Here is a 12,004-nt window from a genome sequence, read left to right as displayed (position 1 = left end):
AAACTAGAGGGGACCCCTGAGTCCAGACCTCCTTGTACCATTTCACCGTACCTAAAGAATTGCTTATAAAGTAACGTTGAACCTTATCCTTGTGTAGTGTACGTCTGTGGGGGGGAAGTTACTTGTCTGTACGATCGCTGGAGACGGCTCTCCCCGGAGACCTCTCCCTCTCTCCTCGGCCGACCCTCCCGGTCCGTCTAACATTGGTGGCCAGCGGCGCGATCCGAATCACCGCATAATCGTACAGAGAGTAGCTCACCCCACGACGAAATCACAATGACAACCAAAGAAAGCGGATCCACCGAGAAATTCCAGATAGAGAAATTGGAAGAATACAGCCATCGTGAGTTGAAACAATTCTGCATTGAACTAGGTATCGCTACCACCGGTCTAAGTACTAAAGACGATTTCAAGCACGCCATTGAGTCTTGGGCAGAAACCGGGGCCGTCAGACCCCCGGACCAAAATGTCGCAGCAGTAGAAAAAGACACCACGGCTCCCGAGGAGCGAAGAACGGGTCTCTCGCAAGACGAGATCCAAGAACGAGAAAGGACCCGACTACATGAACTAGAAATGGCCCGACTCAAAATGGATGGCGAACTCAAGTTAGCCGAACAAAAACTGAACCTGGAACATCTGCGGCTCCGAGAAGAACGGGAAGAGAAACAGAGACAAAGAGAGCTCGAGGAGAAGAGACTGGCGTATGAACATGAGCGCAAACTAGCTGAGATAGACTTACGCAAGCAGACCAAAGAATTAGGGGTGCCCGAGCAACCGCGCACCCCAGGGGCAACAGAAAAAAAAGTACACATCCCCAAGGATGTCGTTCGAGAATATTTTCGAGAGGACGACATACAGCAATGGTTCAAGGCCTACGAGATCGCTATGACCTCCCACCGGATCGATCGAAGCGACTGGGGAGCCGGTCTATGGGGGAGGTTCCTCAATGAGGGCCGCGATGCCCTGCTACAGCTCCCAGACCATCTGATGACCTCCTATGACCACATGAAAGCGGCCCTCCTCACCCGCTATGGGCTCACACCCGAAATGTACCGCCAGAGGTTCCGAGACTGCACCCGGATCCCGGGTGCGACTTGGGTGGAATACGTGAACTATTTCAGCCGGGCCTTCGAGGGTTGGATCAAGGGAAGCAACGTAACGACTTACGAACAACTCTTCAATCTCATGGTATGGGAGCATCTATCAAACAACTGCTTCATCGAGCTCAGGCAACACCTCCTAGATAGTAAACTGACTGATCCACGGCAGCTCGCCGCCGAGGCTGACCGGTGGGAAATCACCCGAGTGGGCCGAAATGGGTCCTATGAACAGAACGGGAACCACCACTGTCAGCACCGTCCCCGAGGTGGAGGAGGGGGCCAAGGACGAGGAAGAGACAACGCTCCGGCCGCCCCCGCTACCAGCACCCCACCCCCGGCCAACCGGGGCAACACCCCGGCGCGGCCGGGATACAGAGCCAATGTCACGTGTCACCGATGCCAGCGAGTCGGCCACTACGCAAACGACCCAAATTGTCCACAGAGCCAGACTCCGAGACCCCGCCAGATGGCTGCCGCCGCCCTGGGGGAAGAACAAATCTCCGAAGAACATGAGGAATGTGAGCAAGAACACCAAGAATGGGAACCAGCCGCCATGGTTCTAGCATGCCTAGGGGGAAGAGACATGGTCCCGCGGGTCCCCCTACCCGCCAACACCCGGAAGTACAGTCAATGGGTGAACATTAATGGACGCCGGGCTGAAGCCCTACGTGACACCGGGGCCAGTGTAACAGCCGTCCGCTGTCACCTGGTGACCCCGGAACAGATCCTGCCGAACATTCTCTGCCCTGTCCGTTCAGCCGACAATTCAGAGAGTCTATGTCGGATGGCCTGCGTCCCCTTCGAGTGGGGAGGAGTCTCCGGCATGTTGAAAGTGACGGTCCGAGATGACGCCCCCGTAGACTGTCTCCTGGGGAATGACCTTGAGAGTTCCCCGTGGGCCGCCGTAGAAAGGAGAGAGCACCTGGGGATGTTGGGCATCCCGGACTGGGCGTGCGTAACCACCCGGTCCATGGCCGCCCGTGCCATCCCCCGACCCGAAGAACCTGAATGGCCGGCACCTCCTCCCCCGGTCGCTCCAGTAGAAGACACCGACCGGGCCGTCCCCCCAGAACAAACTCCCGAGGGCCTCGTTCAGCCTCAGGACCTTCCCGGCCTGGATCAGTGGCGTCAAGAAGGGGGGCCCACCCAGGAACAGTTTCGCCAAGAACAGAAGACCTGTCCCTCCCTCGAGGGACTCCGCCAACATGCCCTCGCTCAGAGCGCGGGGGATACTTCCGGAACCCATTGGGTCTATTGGGACAATGACCTTTTGTACAGCGAACAGAGAATCGCGGAGTTAGGGGCCAGTCGAGTGCTAGTGGTGCCCCTCCGCTTTAGAGACTTCTTGCTAAACCTGGCCCACGATGTCCCCCTGGCTGGCCACCTGGGTCAGGATAAAACCTACAGTCGCCTGGTCACCCACTTTTTCTGGCCCAAGATGAGGAACGATGTACTCCAGCACTGCCGATCTTGCCCCACGTGCCAAGCCAGTGGGAAGAGCGGCCGCAAGCTGAAAGCCCCCCTGCAACCTTTTCCAGTGGTCACCACCCCGTTCGAGAGGGTGGGGATAGACATTGTGGGGCCCCTAGACCCCCGTACAGCACAAGGACATCGGTTCATCCTGGTACTGGTGGACCACGCCACCCGCTACCCTGAGGCTGTCCCCCTGCGAACTGTGACAGCCCCGGTAGTCGGTCGGGCCCTGATGGGGATCTTCTCCCGTGTGGGCTTCCCCCGGGAAGTCGTCAGCGACCGAGGCACAAACTTTATTTCAAAATACATGAAGTCCCTCTGGCAACAGTGTGGGGTCACCTACCGATTCACGACCCCCTATCACCCTCAAGGAAACGGACTCGTTGAGCGGTTCAACCGCACGCTCAAAGGGATGATTGGGGGGTTGGAAGAGCCCCTTCGTCGCCAGTGGGATGTGCTACTGCCGTGCCTCCTCTTTGCCTACCGAGAAGTTCCCCAGAAGTCCCTCGGCTTCAGCCCGTTTGAACTCTTGTATGGACACCCGGTACGCGGGCCGCTCAGCCTAGTCAAAGAAGGCTGGGAAATGCCCCCACTAAAGAACCCTCCAGATGTTTTCAAGTACCTCCTAACCCTCCGCAACCAGACCCGACGATTCAGAGAGATGGCAAAGGCGAACTTGGAGGCCAGTCAGGAAGACATGAAAAGGTGGTACGATCGAAATGCCTCCTCCATCGAATTTGAACCCGGCCAACAGGTGTGGGTAATGTCCCCCACCGAGCCATGCGCCCTGCAAGACAAGTGGACGGGGCCCTTCAAAGTAATTGAGCGCAAGAGCCCTGTCACCTATCTCATTGATATGGAATCTTCACGGAACCCTCTCCGGGTCCTCCACGCTAACAGGCTGAAACCCCATTTTGTGCGTTCAGAACTCAGCCTCCTGATGGCAACAGACAATGGAGCCGAGGAGGACTCCAAACCCCTCCCTGACCTCCTACGGACTCGGGAGAAGGACGGCTCCGTGGACGGGGTCCGACTCTCGGAGGCCCTCACCCTGGAACAGCGCCAAGGATGCCGAGACCTCCTGCTACAGTTCGCCACCCTGTTCTCCCTCACCCCAGGGGTCACCCCCTGGTGCGTACACGATGTGGACACTGGGGACAGTCCCCCTATCCGCCACCGAGCCTACCGCGTACCAGATCGGGTACGGGCCTGCATCCAAGAGGAGGTGGCCAGGATGCTCACGCTAGGGGTCATCGAGCCCTCCGACAGCCCCTGGGCCAGCCCAGTAGTACTGGTCCCCAAAGCGGCCGCCCCCGGCGCCACGCCGGAACTCCGGTTCTGCGTCGACTACCGGGGCTTGAATGCGGTCACCAGAACCGACGCACATCCCATCCCCCGGGCAGATGAACTAATCGACCGCATGGGAGCTGCCCGCTACCTCAGTATCTTCGACCTGACAGCGGGCTACTGGCAGATCAGTCTCACACCCCGGGCCCAAGAACGATCTGCATTCTCCACCCCTGATGGCCACTATCACTTCAAGGTCATGCCATTCGGCATGAAGAATGCCCCAGCAACGTTTCAGCGGCTAGTTAACCAGGTCCTGGCGGGGCTTGAAGAATTCAGCGCCGCCTACCTGGACGATATCGCTGTGTACAGCCACCACTGGTCCGACCACCTCCACCACCTCCGAGAGGTGCTACAGGCCCTCCAACGAGCTGGCCTCACGATCAAGGCCAGCAAATGCCAAATTGGCCAGGGGTCCGTGACCTATCTCGGGCACCAGGTGGGAAGCGGTCTGGTGGCCCCTCTGCAACTCAAGATCGCTGCCATCCAGTCTTGGCAGCCCCCCATCACCCAGACCGAGGTCCGCGCCTTTTTGGGACTCACAGGCTACTACCGGCGGTTTGTGCGAGACTATGGCAGCATTGTGGGGCCCCTCACGGAACTCACATCCAAAAACCAACCAAAGAAGGTCAACTGGACCCCAGACTGTCAAGCGGCCTTCGAGAAGCTGAAGGCCGCCATGTGCTCCGCCCCTGTGCTCCAGGCCCCCGACTACAGTCGGGAGTTTATCGTCCAGACGGATGCCTCCGACCATGGCATTGGGGCAGTCCTTTCCCAGTTGAACCCCGAAGGACTTGACCAGCCAGTGGCTTTCATCAGCAGGCGACTCCTGGCCCGAGAACAACGCTGGAGCACCATTGAGAGGGAGGCCTTCGCCGTGGTGTGGGCCCTCAAAAAGCTCCGGCCCTATCTCTTCGGCACCCACTTCCGGGTACAGACCGATCACCGGCCCCTGCAGTGGCTAATGCAGATGCGGGGGGAAAACCCGAAACTACTACGTTGGTCCATCTCCCTGCAGGGGATGGACTTCACTGTGGAACATCGGCCTGGGCAAGACCACGCCAACGCAGATGGCCTGTCACGCTTTTTCCGCCTTGACGAGGAGAGTCCCCAAGAGGATGGGTGACTCTCCCCGCCTTCAGCTGGGGGGGACGCATGTTGGACAGGCCACATGAAGGGCTTGCTCCCTCCCCGCACGACCAGGCCCGAGCCCGGCTCCTCAGGTGTTACACGCAACCACTACCCGTTTCCCGTCTCCTATGGGACCCCTGCCCCTGAACATCTCCACCTCATGGGCCCGATCCCCTACCGGCCCTCTCGCCCGGCCTGGGCGCCATCTTGGGCACAGCACCACGAGGCCGCGTGGCCTCCGATCGACCCTAACCCTGGGCCTGGCCAGGCCCCGACATCCCGGCACCACCATCCACCCAGGAGGTGAACGGACTACTTGGCCGGTCAATGGGAGAGAGAGGTGTCGATGGCTCTCCCCCGCCAAGTGCCGATCGCCCCCAGCTCCCCCAGGCGCTGGCTCCACCCCCCTGCTGGGTGTCTGGACTCCCTCATCCCGGACCTCCCGACCTCCAAGTGCGAGGGTCCGGACATCAAAGGGCGCCAGACCTATAACTGGGGCAGCTCCAGAGCAGGAAGGCAGTCGTATCCTGGAGTCGAGAGACGCAGTGAAGAACTCATCCTTGACGGACTACTGGCGCTGCCGTAGCCCTGCCTTGCGAACTATCGTCCTGCCTGCTGGCGCTGCCGCAACCTTCTGAAACCTTCATCGTCGTCGGGACCTGCTGGCGTGGCCGCGGACCGTTTGTAACCTCCACCTTCATCGGGACCTGCTGGCTCCGCCGCGGCCCGATAATCTAGAACGCCGAGCTCGAGGATTGTGAGCTATTTCATCTACCACCATATCCACCAGATTGGTAACGAGACTGTCCCGCTACCCCCTTACCCAACCAAGAGACTAAACTAGAGGGGACCCCTGAGTCCAGACCTCCTTGTACCATTTCACCGTACCTAAAGAATTGCTTATAAAGTAACGTTGAACCTTATCCTTGTGTGGTGTACGTCTGTGGGGGGGAAGTTACTTGTCTGTACGATCGCTGGAGACGGCTCTCCCCGGAGACCTCTCCCTCTCTCCTCGGCCGACCCTCCCGGTCCGTCTAACAATCCTGCTGCAGCAAGTGCCGAAGGAAGCCGACCCTCCAACAGACGCACTGAAAGAGACGCTGTCTTTTCTCCTGCCGAGAAATCCAGCTCCAGTCTTTCCAGGCTACCCTTGCGGGTTGTTGGGAAATCGATTCGTGACCTTCTTCATTTCAAACTAAGGTACGGAGCTGATTAGACCATCAGAGAAATCTTGGACAGATTCTTGGCAAAATAATACTACATTTATGCTACACCTCACTTACTTCTTCCCTCATACTAAGCTTAGGTTAGGTACATCCGAGTAGGCGTATTTTAATGCACCAGTTGAGTACTTTTAGCCTCTGTTATTTATGTATGTATTTATCTATGGTTTAGGAACCATACAATGCATTTTACAGTATTTTTTTATACTACTCTTCTTACTGTACACATATTTTACAACCAGTATTACGATGTAGCAGTTCATTTCTTATGCTTGAGAAAGAAGACTATTCAATAAAACCTTTTTATTGAAAACGCCCGTCTATCTACTTCTCTGCACCTCTGGTGAAACGAAGCATGCACGATTGACTGAGTGAAATATCTATCTATTGTTTCCACGACTCTGAAGATACGTTTTATCTTTGGGAAACAAAGTTTTCATGTTTATGCGGTTGTCAGAAATTAATCCCTTCTTGTGAATTTGAGAAAGTTTCTAGTGACCTCTGAGCTAGCTGGCACTCACAATTAAATCTAATATATTTGATAGAGACCAAGTAGACCTCAGTCCCACATCTAATCTATAGGATATATTATTCGAACGCACAGAGCCTATTGGGAATATAGGAACTACACTACAATATTAAGGAGTCATATGTGCAATGCTTCTCCTGTGTACTGCACAAGAATGCTTCATACTTGAGTGCCATATTTGAAACTAAAACAAGGAACAGACATAACCATAGGAACAGTCCCATCCCTTCCACCCCCCACCCTGCCTCCCTGCCAGACGGACTCAGAACTGCCTGCCACCACAACTTTGCAGAGTGCTTTGTCCCCAATCCCATGAACAGTACTTGCATGTAAGGGGTGAAAAATCCGCAGAAGGCCGCAGTCCTTCCCCTCCCCGAAGACAATCTTTACATAAAGTTCTGTCGCCATCTCCTAGTGTCAGTGAGTACGTTTGAGTGTCCCTGCTCATTGTCATTTCGCGGTTTCCAGCCGTCATACATAATCTCACTCCCCGATCTCATTCTGCTGTGGGTGGTCCTCCTCTTGCTCCTGGCCACTATCCCTGAGGTCCTCTTCCGCCCTGTGATGTCGCTGGCGTCTTTCTGACCATCTGGATCCTTCCACTCGCTGCCATCCCTCGAGCCAGGCGTGGGCCTCCTCAGTTGTCTCAAAAAAACACGCTTTTCCATCCGCCACTACAAGTAGTTTTGCTGGGAACAGAATCGAGTAAGGCAGTTCCCTGGTTCTCAATTCTTTTTTAACCTCCAGGAAACTCCTGCGACTCCTAGAGACAGCCGCCTTGTAGTCCTGGAAGAAGTACACGTCAAGTTTCGGATACGTAGCGGCGGAGCTGCCCTCGCCGTCTGCAGTATGGCATCCCAAATGCGGGCAAGAATAGGTCGAGGGGGAGCCTCAGGTTTGGGCTTACGATTCACCCCCCCCCCCCCCCCCGGCACCCTGTGCGCTTTTTCAGCAGAGAAGAAAGTGGAGAGCCTTCTGGGTTGCAATCTAGTTTTTATGAGGTCTTCTACATACAAGTCCATGGCAGGGCCCCCTTCGCTCTCCGGAATGCCCATAATTCTGATGATGTTATGCTGGGAGCGCCCTTCCTGGTCATCTAGCTTCACCGCCATGAGTTTGTTTTCCGCCTCTAGTTGAGTTACTTTTTTGATCAACGTGGTAGTATCCTTCACAAGAGATTTCGTCACCTGTTCAACTTATGTGAATTTGTTTTGAAAGTCTGCCTGCAAGAAAGAAATATCAGCAGAGATCGACCCACACCGTCGACTGTACATTAGTGAGGGCAGACATTATATCTTCCAATGTTACCTTGGTCGCTTCTCCTCTTCTGGGCCCTTGTCTGAAAGGCCCTTAAGACCGTACGCTCAGGCAGCGGTGGAAAGTCTTTTCCATATGCAAATTTGTAAAGTTTGACCTGAGAGGTCGTTCGTGGGCCCTTGCCCCCCATCCTTGACTGGACAGAGCTGCACCAGTCGATAATCACCGCCGTCCACCCGCGAGGCCGCCGGTCCAGCTCGGCCTGTCGGTTTTCCCTCTGCGCCACTAGCTGTCTTGGAGAGGCCTATGATTTGCGATGCGAGGCCCGGGATGCCACCTATGCAATGTTTCGTTATTGTGCACCCTGCTAACCCTATTGTCCAATTCTTGGGGGTCACCAGCCAATAGGTTTGAATGAGCTTCCAGTCGCGGCCTGTATTAGTGCTTGGGCCTGTAAGCCCTGCCATCGTTAGTGCCAGTATGTGGGTCCTCTGAGGCCCTGGGCTCATGAACACCCTGATGTGCTGTAGGGAGATTTTTTCACCAGTCATCGATCGCCCTCCCCGATGCCAGCCAGATCACCACGTCACTCACCAGTGTCCCAGACCTCCTCAGAGTCGAGGCCACAGTATTGTGTGCTGTCCGCTCCCTGTTACAATCGTCCAAGCCGGCCCCTGCCGCAATAGAGGTCCTGGCCTCGGTTGGGCAGCCAGGCCGCGCCCCCATCAGCGTTCTGTGAGGCACTGGAAATGTTGATTGTGGCCCGAGGTTGGGCCGTAGATGTTTCTGGGTGGTTCTCACTGGTCCCTGGGTTCTGGCCCCGGCCGCCCTGCTAGGCCGTTCCCACATCCGCCGTCTCTAGTGTGTATCTGGCATTAGTTCTGGCCCGAAAGCAGCAGACAGCAATCTCCAGGGGGCCCGTACCTTATTCACGTCCCCGGGGCAGGAGCAGGTCCCAAACGAGACAAGCCGCCACCGGTTCCCCCGCTCTGTGGTCCGTACGTTTGCCGAGCCGCTTCCCACGTCGGTCAGAATGTGCTGATCCCTGCCCCCTGCAAACGGGCCCGCCCCTCAGTTTAGTCCCCGGCTTCAGCGGCGTCAGCAGGCCACTCCCGTCTCCGCTCTCTCCCCAGTGTGCCAAACGTTGGAAAAGTTCCAGAGTCGATTCAGCGGATTCCTCTCACTTTCCGCTGTTAGTGTGTGTCTTTAGGGTACAATCAGTGATCGAATTATATAGCGGATTGTCAGGGGAGTCTACGTCTCCTTCAGAGCTCCTCTAGACTGCGGCCATCTTGTTCAGCAGCAAGCCCACCTTTATGGGTGGGTGATTTTAATATTGATCTTTGTGTACACTCACTTACTGATATTTGTGGGCATGTAGATACTAATAGCAATAACTTGAGACATTTTCCCCTTAATAACTATGGGCACTGCCTAACTACAATGCTATATAAATACAATCTTGAAAAAATGAACCAGAATGGGGGAACCCCGCTGCCCACTTTTTGTGGGAACGCAGGTTTCTCGAGCATTGATCATATCCTTATGTCTTGCAAGAGGGAGAGCCTATTTAGCACATTAACCATCAATACAGTCTACTATAGTGATCATTTTCCACTTATTCTTACAATGGAGTTGCCTATCCAGACACCGGAGGCATATCAGATGCCCACGTCAGTTGTGATTGCAAAAAGAATGGCATCAGCCTGAAATGGTTAGGAGTTAATGCTTCAGTATTTCTGGAAAAGCTGGTAAAAGTAATTTAGATTATTTCAATGTCTGCATTGAATCTGAACCCTGACCAGATAAATTGATTTTAGCCTTCAGTAGGATGACCACGGTAATTTGAAGAAGGCAAATCCCAGCAAGCAAGTGGGTGGGTGAATGGCTGTTTCAGTGAGTCTTTGGATAAGTGAGTTGGTGTATAAATAGTTGCATTGGAGAGTGAGTGTGTGATTGACTGGGTGAGTAAGCAGATATGGGAGTGCTTGTATGGATTTCTGAATGGGTATGTAAGTGGCTGTGTGGGGGTGTGAGTTAGTGTGTGAGTGAGAGTTTGTATAGGTGAGTGAGTGGCTATGTTGAGTAACCCTGGGCAAAACACAATGCTACGCTTGCATAGTTTGCGAGGTTTGCGCAACTTCGCACTACGCGAACTGCACGTAGCACAGTGCAAACATGCGTAGTGTAGTGTAGCGTAGTGCAGCGGTCATTGTTTGCTTGCTCGCGGTCCTCAACGTCAAGTTGGTGACCGCGAGCAAGCAAAATGACATCCTCGCGAGACTCGCATGGAAAATAAACCTCCCGGCGAGATTCTCAACGTGGGGAGGTCAGGTTTCTCATTGCGAGTGGTCGCGCATGCTCGTGACCGCTGCGATGAGGAACTCTCAGTCCGCGTTGAGAAAGCTGCAGCTTGAGTAAAAATCTACTTGAGCGGCAGAAAAGAACAGCTTGCACTGTGCAATATGCTGTTTTCAATGATTGCACAGTGCCGTATGCTTGTCCGCACTGTGCAATCATTGAAAACGACATCTTGCACAGTGCGAAAATGCTACGACGCAGTTCACGCAGTGCTATGCGTAGCTCGCATAGTGCGAATTGCACTTCGCATAGCTACGCGTAGCACTACTTTGCGAACTACGTCCACCCGTAATGTTAAGAGGCTTTACGGGTGAATATGTGTGTGTGAGTAGCTGTATGGGTGATTGTATGGCTTTGTGAGTGGCTGGGAGGGTGAGTGCCTGGTTTTATGAGTGGCTATATGGGTGCATGAGATAGTATATGAGAGGTTGTATGGGGTGTGACTTGGTGTGTGAGTAGTTCTGTGAATGATGTCATTAGGAATGTAATTTGCGATATCATCAGTGATGTCACTGACCATGTCATGAGTGATGTAATATGTGAGGTCATAAGCAGTGCCTTGCAGGCACGTTAGTTATAGTTAGTTAAGGCAACTTTAACTGCTGAATTTCTATGGTTTAGTATGAGTAAAATCTGAGCCTAACTTTCATCCGTTTTTGTATTTTTCAGTGAATTGCTGTTTAAAAAAAAATTCTATTTCCTAATTATAACGTTCCTGTAACTTTGGTTTTGTTAGTGAATGTCTATGTTTTTTTAGCCAGAAATGGATGTTGGAGAGTGGTGGAGAAACGGGGCAGGCTCCACGACCATCTCATAGCAATCCTGCTGTATGAGACTTACGGGAGGTAGCAGGAGGGGTTCTTGGCCCCCAAGAACCCTCAGCATCCAAGAGGACTTACTCCCCCAACTAGTAGTGCGCCAGGAGGCACATATGCAGAGTGGTGGAGAAAGAGGGCAGGGCTTCTAATGACCTCTCAGCAATCCCACTGTGTGGGACTTACTGGAGGTAACAGGATGGGTTGTTGGCCCCCAAGGACCCTCAGGAGACAAGGGTATGTCATCCCCCAACTAGTAGTACACCATCTTGTTTGCAGAGTGGTGGCAAAAGGAGGTGGGACCAACAAAAACCTCTCAGCAATGCCACTGTGTGGGAAATACTGGAGGCAATAGGAGGCGTTGTTAGCTCTCAAGGACATTCACCAACCAAAGGGACTTCATCCCCTAACATGATGTGCGACAGGAGGCCTCTTTACAGAGTGGTTGAGAAAGGGGTGGTGCCTTCGGCAAATTCCCCTGGCCAGCCTTTTCAAACATGTGTTTTACTTTATTACAGATGGGGGCCTCACAGGCCTCCTTCCGAGGGTGATTTTGACCCTGGTGACCCCACCTCCCTCCCTGGGCGCAGCTTTTTAAAAATTGTTTTCAGTAATGGTGATCCCCATTCCCTGGGGTAATAGGGGAGGGCAGCTGACTTTTAAAAATATTTTTATTACTTTTGAGGATGGGGCAGCATAGCTGCCTCCCCGGGCCATTTTCAGCCCCGGGGATCCTATCCCCCGGGCCCGGCTAGTTTCAAATGAGGG

This window comes from Lissotriton vulgaris, chromosome 4_1, assembly GCF_964263255.1.
Source record: "Lissotriton vulgaris chromosome 4_1, aLisVul1.2, whole genome shotgun sequence".
NCBI lineage: Eukaryota > Metazoa > Chordata > Amphibia > Caudata > Salamandridae > Lissotriton > Lissotriton vulgaris.
This window is presented reverse-complemented; position numbering follows the sequence as displayed.